Raw genomic sequence first — 12,306 nt, 5'->3', positions numbered from 1 at the left:
AACCACTGAGCCACCATGCTGCCTGTAACTCTTTGTTACTTGTCTGTTCTCATCCAGTTCTCCATCCATGTCAATACACTTCTCCCATTTCATGTGCTTTAATTTTACATGTTCAACTCCTATGACCACCTTATTGAAAGCCTTCTGAAAGTCCAAATGAACCACATCCACTAGATTCCCCATATCAACTTTACAGGTCAGAACCTCAAAAAACTCCAGTAGATTTGTCAAGTGTGATTTCCCTTACAAAAATCCGTGCTTACTCTGTCCGATCCTGTCACTATTTTTGAAGTGCTCAGCTGTTAAATCTATTATAATGCATTCTAGCATTTCCCTATTATCTACGTCAGGCCAAATGACAATTAAATCCCTGTTTTCTCTCTACCTCCTTTTGTAACCAGTGGGTTTACATAAATCCAATCCATAGGAACTGTTCCAGAGAATCCTGAAAGATGACTACCAATGCTTCCACTTTTTCTAGCCCACTTCCTTAACTACTTGGGATGTAGATTATCAGGTCCTGGGGATTTATTGGCCTTTAGTCTCATTGATTTCCCCAATACCATTTCCCTACTCATACTGATTTCCTTCAGTTCTTCTCTTTCTCTAGATCATGTGTTCTCCAACATCTTTGGATGTTATTTGTTATTTATTTTGTCCTTTGTAGTGACAGAATTGACATATGTATTCAATTGGTCTGCCATCCTTTTGTTCCTCATTATAACTTCAACTGTTTCTAACTACAAGGGACCTATATTTGTCTTCACTTGTCTTTTTCTCTGCAAATACCTAGTGCGCATGTTCCCCTCAAGCTTACTCTCGTAATCTATTTCCCTCAGCCTTAGTCAATCCCTTTGCTGAAATCTAAACTGCTCCCAGTCCTCCAATCAGCTGTCTTTTTTCAGCCAACTTGTGTCCTGCTTCCTTTGAGAGAGTGGCTAAATAAATGAAATGGCCAATGACCACGTGGGTATTGTTGATTCAAACAAATTGGTAGGTAGAGCTATTGAGGTATTTACATCACTATCAGAGGAGGTATCTGGGGAGGCTGAGGAGGTGAAAAAAAACATTTTAAGTGCATATAAGCTAGTACCAGAAGCCTATGGACAACATTTCAGGAATCTAAGGAGGGAACCTGGTCAAATGTACATTGAGTTTGAAAGAATCAAACAAAGTAACTCTGATAGGTGGATAAGGGCGTTGAAGATAGATCAGATATATGATGCTCTTAGAGAGACAATTATTTTGGGGGAGTTCAAAAATTGATTTCTTGAAGTAATGAGAACTCATATGGAAGAGCAGAGAGTTAAGACTAGAAGATAAGCAGGAGAAATGGCTGATAATTATGAGTTAGTTCACTGACTAAAGTTTGGCTACCGGCATCAATTTCAATCTGTGAGAGATAGAAACTGAGGGAAAGAAAAATCCTTGGGTAGTAGTGGAAAAGGAGATCTGATTGAAGATGGTATTTTACCACAGGGTAAAAAGGAAACCCATGAGGGGGCAGGAGAAGTTAAAACACTGTAGGTGTTTTCACTGTAATGAAGTAGGACACATGAAATCACAGTGTTGGTGGTTTAAGAGAAAGCACTGGGAGGACGGATGTGGTAAAACAGAATACGCCAGTGGGGTTTATTAAAGTGGTGAAGTAGATCCTAGGGGAAGCTAAACAGCTGCAGAAGAATGAACAGCCTGGTCAGGAGTTGGTTAATAACAAAGTACCAGATCTCTTTAAAGAATTTACCTGTATGGATAAAGTTGACTCGGGCATAGCAGGAGGAGTAGGTAAAGAAATCAAAAGGTTAAGAAATACAGAAGCAAGTCAATTTTTGATGGTGAGAGATGACGAGTTATGTACTTTGTCGGTAAAGGTGGTAATACATGGAATCCATGGTGAAAAGAGCAGTGTTCCATTGTATAAGGTGAGGTTGGAGAGTTTGGTGAAAAGTGAAGTTTGGTGAAGTGTTGGTAGGAGTAATAGGGAAATTCTCGGGTCTGGAAATGCAGTTTATCCTCAGGAATGGTACAGCTGGATCACAGGTGGGAATGATGCATACTGTGGTGGAAAGGCCAGTGGAAAATCGGGCAACTGAGATGTTACAGAAAGTATATCCTGGGAATTTTCCCCGACCGTGTGGTAACAAGGTCACAAAGCCACAGGTTGAAACAGGTGGAGAAATCAAAGAATAAATATAAGGAAGTTGAAATTCAAGTTGAATTATCAAAAGCTATGTTTGATCAAATGGTTGAGAAAAAAACAAGAGGTGAAGGACAAAGTGAATATTCAGAGAAATTACTTGAATTACAAGAGAAGGATGAGAAAAATAAAGTGGTTGAAACAAATAGTGTAGATGGAAGAAGAATCTGAGTGTGTCCCAAAATGTAATAACCTTAAAAATGAAGTTTTGATGAGGAAATGGAGATCATGACATATTCAGATGAAAAAGAACGGGCAGAGGTTCATCAAGTTGTATTGCCAGTGGGTTATAGAAAGGAAGTGTTATGGATAGCACATTAATTATCAGTAGGTGGTCATTTGGGAGTAAGGAAAACTCTAGCCAAAATTCAAAAAGATTTTTATTGGCTTGGATTACTTTTTTTTATTCTTAATGGGATGAGGGCATCACTGACCAGGCAGCATTTATTGCCCAAACTGCAGTTCACAGTCAACCACATTGCTGTGGGTCTGGAGTCACATGTAGGCCAGACCAGGTAAGGATGGTGGTTTCCTTCCCTAAAGGACATTAGTGAACCAGATGGGTTTTTCCTGACAATTGATTCATGGTCATCATTAGATTCTTAATTTCAGATTTTTTTAATTGAATTCAAATTCCACCATCTGCCTAGACAGGATTTGAACCCAGGTCCCCAGAATGTTATCTGGGTCTCTACATTAACAGTCCAGCGATAATACCACCAGGCCACTAAGAGATGTGGCTGAGTTTAGGAAAACCTCAGGCAGTGATAAAACCAGCATCATTATGACCTCTTCCCGCTTTTGAGGAAACTTTTACAAGAGTCTTAACTGATTGCATAGGACCCCTCCCTAAAACAAAGAGTGGGAATCAATATCTGTTGACCACAATGGATGTGTCCACTAGATTTTGGGAAGCCCTAGTGGCATTATCGCCGGACTGTTAATCCCGAAACCCAGGTAATGTCCTGAGTGCCTGGGTTTGAATCCTGCCAAGATAGATGGTGCAATTTGAATTCGATAAAAATCTGGAATTAAGAGCCTATTGATGACCCTGAATCCATAGTCAATTGTCGGAAAATCCCATCTGGCTCACTAATGCCCTTTAGGGAAGGAGACAGCCATCCTTACCTGATCTGGCCTACATGTGACTCCAGACCCACAGCAATGTGATTGACTCCTAACTGTCTCTGCGTAATTAGGGATGGGCAATAAATGCTGCCCTAGCTAGTGGCACCCTCAACCCATGAATGAATAAAAAAATTCCATTGTGCAATATCATGGCTAGAAGAATTTTAGAAGAGTTATTCATTTTTTTTTACTAGATATGGACTACCCACCAAAATACAATCAGATCAAGGGTCAAATTTTACATCAAAATTATTCAAGAAAGTTATGGATAGCTTAGGAATAAAACAATTTAAATTACAAGTGACATCAAACCTAAAAGACTACATTGAGGACTCATAGTCAAGACTATTTAGAGGATTGGGATAATGGAGTTCCATCTGTACTTTTTGTAGTTAGGGATGTACCAAATGAATCTACCAAATTCAATCCATTTGAATTATTTTTCAGACATCAAGTGACAGGTCCACTGAAATTAATTAAGGAAAGATTGGCAAGTCAGAATTCAGAGACCACACATTGAACTATGTGTCAAATTTTGGGGAAAGATTAAATAGAGTGAGTGAGTGCTAGATGGTACCTAAAGTCTATGTGTTGATTACCACAAATTCAATACAGTTGCAAAATCTGATTTGTATTCTATTCCACAGCCGGAAGCTGTGTTGAAGAAGTGAGGAAAGCAATTTATATTTCAAAGCTTGACTTACTCAAAGAATACTGGCCAATACATTTATCTGAGACAGCAAAGGAAATTTCAGCTTTCATGACACTCAATGGACTGTACCAGTTTAAAGTTCTGCCACTCCCATTTGGAATGAAAAATGCACTAGCCACGTTTCAAAGACTAACCAGTGAAGTCATTTTGGAATAACCCAATTGTGTGGTGTATATCGGCAATCTGGCAATTTTTAGTCACATGTGAGGGAACATTTGGAGCATCTATTGAAGTTATTCAATTAACTTCAGAAGGCAGGTTTGGTGATAAACCTGGCTAAGAGCGAGTTTGCAAAAGCCCAAGTCACATTTCTAGGCCATATCATTGGACATGAGCAGATGACCCCATGAGTTGTGAAAAGAAAAGTTATTGAGGAGTTTCCCAAACCATCAACAAAGAGGGAAGTACTATGATTCCTGGGAGTGGGTGGTTTTTATTAGAAATTTGTATCAAACTTTAGTAGTGTGGTTACTCCACTGACTGACTTATTGAAGAAGTGCAGAAAATTTCAGTGGACACAAGAACTTCAGAAGGCATTTGACAGCCTGAAAGCTGTGTTAACCATTACCCCAGTGTTAATTATGTAAAGCCATTCAAGATGGTTATTGATGTGAGCAATGTGGGTGTTGGTGCTGTATTCTTGAAAGAAGACAAAGAGAAGAGAGAAAGACCTATTGGGTATTTTTCTAGAAAGTTGAACATTCATGAACAGAAATACTTCATAATTGAGAAGGAGACCTTACATTTGGCGTTGGTGTTGCAACTTTTCAATGCTTATGTTGCCAGAAATGTGTCTGAGACAATTGACAATTGATCATAATCCCTTAAAGTTTTTGGAAAAAAAACTAAAGATAAAAAAAGCAGACTGTTTAGTTGGAGTTTACTGTTACAGCCATTCAATTTGAAAATTGATGGCAGGATGAGCAAATGTATTTGCCGATGTGTTTGTCAGGACTTTGATGAAGGAAGACGGACGTGTTCAGTGGCGGGAATAAACCAACTGAAATCAACTGTAGCATTGAATGTTTGCATGTTTAGAGTCAATGTAATGTACATGTATTTTAATGTACTAATCATGTAACACTAAAGGGTTTTTAAAATGGAGTAATCTTTGTATTTTGATGGTTAATTTTTTAAAGGGGGAGGTGTGATGATACTACAGCTTTAAGAGGTGTATTTTGTCCTTTGTTTTGAAGAGAGGCTTTGAGCCATAACTACTGAGTTATCTCTTTCAAGCCAGTAAAGTAAACAGCTTAGGAGGCCTTGTTTTTTTTTAAGTTGGAATAATAGAAGCAGCAAGAATAGGTGGATTCAGGCTCCCACAGAACCAGGATTTTAGTTTAGATTTCAGCCATTGTTGGGGTTTTGAAGCTGGCTGTGGAAGCTGTTATATCTCTTTCATGTTCAGCTAAAAGCTTGGGTTCTGTCTTTCTGCTAGAATCATGTGTGAGACAATGTGTTTTACTCACTTTACCTTTGCCAAGGTTGTGTTTGTGGGATGTTACTATATTGGAACAGTAGCTGTTTAGTAGTTAAATAATTTATTACCCTGCCAAGTTTTCTAATAGAGTTACAGCTTTACCAATACGTCTTTCTTTTGTTTGTATTTTAACTCTAGGGTCAGAATAAAGTGTGTTTTGCTTAAAACCAAGCAGTGTAACCAATTGAATTACATCTGGAACACAGCACCTTACACTTGCCTTTAAATGAGAAAAAAGTGAGGATCAAGGCAATCTCCTCAATATGTTTGAAGGGAGTTTGGTCTGGTCCATAACAGGTTAGATTGTAAGGGGAATTTACAATCTGTGGCAGCAAACAAAACTCTGAAATAGTATCAAAAACAAAAGTTGCTGGAAAAGCTCAGCAGGTCTGGCACTATCTGTGAAGGAGAAAACAGAGTTAACGTTTTGGGTCCATTGACCCTTCCTCAGAACTGATGGTGGCTGGGAAACATCAGTTTATATGCAGAAAAACGGGAGGGGGATGGGGTAAGGAGTAAACTATAGATTAGAGGCTAAAGAGAGAGAAGAGCAATTGGACAGACAAAGAGTTGCTAACGATCAGGCTGGGAGGGTGAATAGTTGTTAATGGGGACTGTTAGTGACTAACAACAGGGGGTGTGTAGTGGCAGGCTGTGTGGTAACAAGGCCTGGTGTGTGAGGTAGGGAGCTGGGACATGGGAGAGTTTAGGTCCTAAAATTATTGAACTCAATACTGAGTCCAGAGGGCTGTAGGGTCCCCAAGTGGGAAATGAGGGGTTGTTTCTCCAGCTTGCATTGAGGTTAGCTGGAACACTGCAGCAAGCCAGAGACAGAGATGTTGGCCAGGGAGCAGGGTGGTGCATTGAAGTGGCAGGCAACAGGTAGTTCAGGGTCTTTTTTGCAAGCAGAACTCTGAAATAGTATGTTGCCTCCCTGGTGCCAGAGTCAGGGATGTAACAGAGTGGCTACAGGGCATTCTGAAGGGGGAGGGTGAGCAGCCAGCCGTTGTGGTACATGTCAGTATCAATAACATGGGTAAAAAAAAGAAATGAGGTCCTGCAACAGGATTTGAGAGAGTTAGGTAGTAGATTAAAGAGGAAGACCATTAAATTTGTACTCTCCAGATTACTTCCAGTGCTACATGTTACTGAGTACAGGAATAGGAAGATAAGTCAGATGAACACATGGCTAAAGGGATGGTGTAGGATGGAGAGCTTTAGATTTTTGGATCATTGGGATAGTTTCTGGAATAGTGAGACCTGTACAAGCTCTATGGGTTGACCTGAACTGGAATGGATACTTGCTGGGAGGTTTGCTCATGCTGTTGGGGAGGTTTTAAACTAATTTGGCCAGAGGATGGGGCACAGTGGAGAAATAAAGTTGGGAGCATGGTCCAATCAGATTTAGGAGGAATGCTACGACAGTCCAGTAGGCAGAGAAAGAGTGGGCAGGATCAAGCACACGGGAGAACAGGAAAGATATATTGCATCTATTTGAATGCAAGGAGTTTGACTGGTAAGGTGTATATGCTTACAACACTGAGCAGCACGTGGGAATATGATACAATCATGGAGATATGTTGAAGAAAGGACAGGACTGGCAGCTCAATATTCCAGAGTGTAGATGTTTTAGGCATGACAGGGGGTGCGGGGAGTAAGAGAGGTAGGGGCATTGCATTATTGATAGGAATCATCACTGCACTAATGTAGGAGGATATCCCAGAAGGGTCTTCAAATGAGGCCATCTGGGTAAGGCTTAGAAACAAATAAGGGGCAATCACTTTGCTCAGATCATACTACAGGCCTCCCAACAGTCAGTGGAGATAGAGGAGCAGATATGTAAGTCACAGAAAGGTGTGAGAGGAATAGGGTTATAGTTGTAGGGAATTTCAACTTTGCTAACCTTCATTGGGATCACCTGAGTGTGTAAGGATTAGGTGAAGTGGAATTTTTAAAGTGCAACCAGGAGAGGTCTTTGTGCCAGTAGAGAATCTGACTAGATATGGGGCAGTGCTGGACTGAATCCGAGGGAATGAAGCTGGTGATGTGGTTGAAGTTTCAGTGGGTGAGTTTGCTAGGGACAGTGAGCATAACTCTGCAAGTTTCAAAGTCATTTTGGAAAGCCATAAGGATAGTGCAGAAGTTAAGTGTGTAAATTTGGGCAAGGCATCAGACAAGGTGTGGGAAACATAGACTGGGAACACCTACTTGCAGGTGAGTCTCCATTTGGAAAGTGAGAGTCTTTTTAAAAGCAATAGAATGAGATTTGAGGGCCAGCATGTTCCTCTAAGTGTGAAGGGTAAGGGCAGCAAATCCAGGGAACCCTGGATGTCAGGGGATATCGAGAGTTTTGTAAAGAAAAAGAAGGATGTATATGTCAGGGACAGTGCATTAAAAACAGCGGAGGCTCTTCAAAAGTATAGAGAGTGTAGGGAATTGCTTCAAAAGGAAATTAGGGCAAAGAGGGGCCACGAAATATCTTTGGCAGATAGTAGGATCAAGGAAAATCCCAAGGCATTTTATAAGAATATGAAGAGTAAGAGGATTACCAGGGAAAGAGTGAGGCCTATTAGAGACCAAAGGGGTGACCTGTGTATGGAGCCAAAAGATGTGGGTGAGGTATTAAATTAATATTTCTCATTCATATTCATGGAGGAGAAAGACATTGTAGTTGGGGATTTCAGTTGGGATGGTGAGGTTCTAGAACACGCCAAGATTAATAAGGAGGAGGTATTAGATGTTTTAATGAACAGACAGGTGCATGAATCCCCAGAGCTGGATAAGAGGCAAGGGAGGAGATTGCTGGGACAGTGGTGGAGATATTTAATACTTCGCTGGTGACAGGTAAAGTGCCAGGTGACTAGAGGACAGCTGACATGGTTCCTGTGTTCAAGAAAGGGGTCGGGATAGGCCGGGTAATTACAGAGCAGTTAGTCTGACATCACTTGTAGGGAAATTTTCATAGTTCATAGAATCCCTACAGGGTGGAAACAGGCCCTTCAGCCCAACAAATCCACACCAACCCTCAGAGCATTCTACCCAGACCCATCCCCCTAATCTACACATCCCTGGACACTACAGGCAATTTAGCATGGCCAACCCACCTAGCCTGCACATCTTTGGACTGTGGGAGGAAACCGGAGCACCCGGAGGAAACCCACGCAGACACAGGGAGAATGTGCAAACTCCACACAGACAGTCGCCCGAGGCTGGGATCAAACCCAGGTCCCTGGTTCTGTGATGCAGCAGTGCTAACCACTGAGCCACTGTGCCGCCTGTTTTTTTTTTCTGAGAATTGAAACATAGTGCCAATTTTGGTTGGAAATGCTTGGAAAATATGCTGAAGGACAGGATTAATCAATACTTGGAAACCATGACGTGGAGGTGCCAGTCTTGGACTGGGGTGGACGAAGTCAGAAGTCACACAACATCAGGTTATAGTCCAACAGATTCATTTGAAATCACAAGCTTTCGGAGCGCTGCTCCTTCATGAGGTGAATGTGCAACGCTCTGAAAACTTGTGATTTCAAATAAACCTGTTGGACTATAGCCTGGTGTTGTGTGACTCAGTACTTGGAAAGGCAGGGATTGATCAGAGATGGTCAACACTGATTTGTCAGAGGGAGATCCTATCTGACTTGTTTAATTGAATTTTATTTTAAAAAATGACTGTGTATATTGATGAGAATAGTGGAGTTGATGTGGTTTACGTGGAATTTGGGTAAGGCCTTTGAGAAGGTCCCACATGGAAGGCTGGTCCAAAGGGTAAGATCCCATGGGATCCAAGGCAAGTTGGCAAATTGGATCCAAAAGTGGCTTTCAAATAGGAGGCAAAGAGTGATGGTGGGGGAATGTTTTTGTGATTGGAAGCCTGTGATCAGCGGTGTACCACAGGGATCGGTGCTGGGACCCTTGCTGTTATGTACAGTGACAACTTGTGTGTGAATGTAGAAGATTTAATTAGTAAGTTTGCAGATGACATAAGAATTGGTAGGTTTTGTTGATAGTGAGGCAGATAGTCTGAGGCTACAGCCTGGTATTGATCAGCTGGTAAATTGGGCAGAACAACGGCAGGTGGATTTTAATCCTGATGACTGTGAGGTGATGCATTTTGGGAGGTTTAATAAGGGAAGGTTATAGACAATGAATGGAAGGTCCCTAGGGAATACTGAGGAACAAAGAGTCCTTTGTGTACAAGTCCATGGATCCCTGAAGGTGTCAGCACAGGGAGACAGGTTGGGGAAGAAAGCATACAGGATGCTTGCCTTCGTTACCCGTGGCATAGAAAATAGGAGCAAGAAAGTCTTGTTGCAACTTTATAAAATATTGGTTAGGCCACAGATGGAATACTGTGTGCAGTGGAGTCACCATGCTATTGGAAGAACGTGATTACATTGGAGAGGGTGCATGGGAGATTCACCAGGATGTTGCCTGGGATGAAAAGTCTCAGTTATAAGGCAAGACTGGATAGGCTGGGTTTCTTTTTCTTGGACATGAGGAGGCTGAGATGGGGGATGGGGAAGGGGGTGGATCTGATTGAGGGATACAAAATTATGGGAGTAGATCTGTGAGAGTCTTTTCCCAATGGCAGATGTGCCTAATACCAGTGGGTATAAGTTTAAGGTGAGGAGTAAGTGGTTTAGAGGGTTCTGAGGAAAGCTTTTTCACCCAGAGGGTGGTAGAAGTATGGAACATGCTGCCTGACATTGTGGTGCAGGAAGGACTCTCGCAACATTTAAGAAGCTTCTGGACGAGAACTTAAAATGCCAGGGCACAGTAGGCTATGGACAAAGTGCAGGTAAATGAGATCAGTGTCATCTGGTGTTTGTTGGTCAGCATAGACACCCTGGGCTGTTTCCATGCTGCATGACTTTGTGTCTCTATTTAAAACAGAGATGAGGAGAAATGCTTTTCCTGAGAGGGTTTTGAGACCTTAGGATTCTGTTCCTGAAAAGGTGGTGGAAGCAAAGTTCTCAAATATTGTTAAGGCAGAGGTAGATAGATTCTTGTTAAACAAGAGGGTGAGATGTTAACAGGTACAGGCTGGTAAATGGCTCTGAGGTCACAATCAGATCAGCCATGATCTTATTAAAAGACGGAACTGATTCAAGTGTCAAATGGCCTTCTTGTTCACATGTCTGTGTGTTCAGTTTACTTCCTCTGTTGCTTCTTCGGTACCTTATTAACTGTGTTTTATATTTCTAACTTGCAGATCCCACTACCGTCTCTATCGGAAAAATGTTGGAATTAATTATTAAGGAAGTAATAGCAGAACTTGTGCAAAAAAACCATAATCTAATCAAACAGTCAGCATGGCCTCATGAAAGGGAGGTCGTGTCTGACTAATATATCGGAGTTATTTGAGAAGTTTCAACCAGATCGGACAGAGTTGTAGAAGACATTGGACAAGATTCCTCACAGAATGTTAAATCATGAGATAACACCACGTGCTGTTGGAGGTAGTATATTAGTTTTGATAGAGAATTGTCTTATGGGCAGGCAAGTGAGTGGGGATAAGGAGTTCATTTGTAGGTTGGCTACTGGTGACCAGTGGGGTTCCACAGAGATCAGTGCTGGGACTACAACTACAACATATATTGATGACTTGCATATATTGTAACCATATTTGAAGACTACACAAAAGCAGGTGGAAAGGCAGGTTGTGAGAGGGATATAAGTAGTTTGCAGAGAGGTGTTGTTATTAAGTGAGTGCATGAATTGGCAAATGGAGTATAATGTGGGAAAATGAGAAGTTGTTCATTTTAGAAGGAAGAACAAAAGAACAGAATATTATTTAAATGAGGAAAGAAACTGCAAGAAGCTCCAACACAAAGGAGCTTGGGGGTTGCTTCTGCACTGAACACAGAAAGCTGCACACAAGTGCAGCAGGTAATCAGGAAGGCTAATGGAATATTCACCCTTATTTCAAGGGGGTTGGAGTATAAAAGTAGTGCAATTGTACAAGGTACTGGTGAGACCACCTGGTCAGTATTTGGAAATATCCCCTTAAATTGCTGCCACTGCTCCTCTCCTGATATTTCCCCATTCAGGCCCATTTGGTTGCCTTAAGTTAAAAATACTAGTCTTAGGCCCACTTTTTTCCTTTCCAAATTGAATGTAAAAGTAAATAACTTGTGATGGCTGCTACCTAGCAATGCCTTTACTCTGACGTCATTAAGTTATCCTGTCGCATTACACAGTACCATTGCACTAATATGGCCTCCTTCCTAGTTCGTTCCAGAAAGTGCTGCTCCAAGTACTAGAGGACATAGGTTGAAGGTGAGATGGGGAGGATTTAAGAAAGACCTAGGGGGCATCTTTTTCATGCAGATGATAGTGTGTGTATGGAGTGAGCTGCCAAAGGAAGTGGTAGAGGCTGATACAAGTATAACATTTAAAAGGCATCTGGATGGGTATATGAATAGGAAGTGTTTAGAGGGATATGGGCCAAATGATGGCAAATGGGACTAGATTAATTTAGGATATCAGGTTGGCATGGATGAATTAGACCAAAGGGTGTGTTTCTGTGCTGTACATCTCTATGACTCTATGACTTCAATGAGTGTTATCATTTTGTTACAAAACAGAGAGACATACTGAAGTGAAACAGAACCTGAAAAATTAAAAGCAGTACATAACATGACATGGATAGTAGGAACTGCAGAAGCTGGAGAATCTGAGATAACAAGGTGTAGAGCTGGATGAACACAGCAGGCCAAGCAGCATCAGAGGAGCAGAAAAACTGAAGAAGGGTCTAGGCCCGAAACGTCAGTTTTCCTGCTCCTCTGA

This window comes from Rhincodon typus, chromosome 18 (genome assembly GCF_021869965.1).
Source record: "Rhincodon typus isolate 14 chromosome 18, sRhiTyp1.1, whole genome shotgun sequence".
NCBI classification, from domain to species: Eukaryota; Metazoa; Chordata; class Chondrichthyes; order Orectolobiformes; family Rhincodontidae; genus Rhincodon; species Rhincodon typus.
This window is presented reverse-complemented; position numbering follows the sequence as displayed.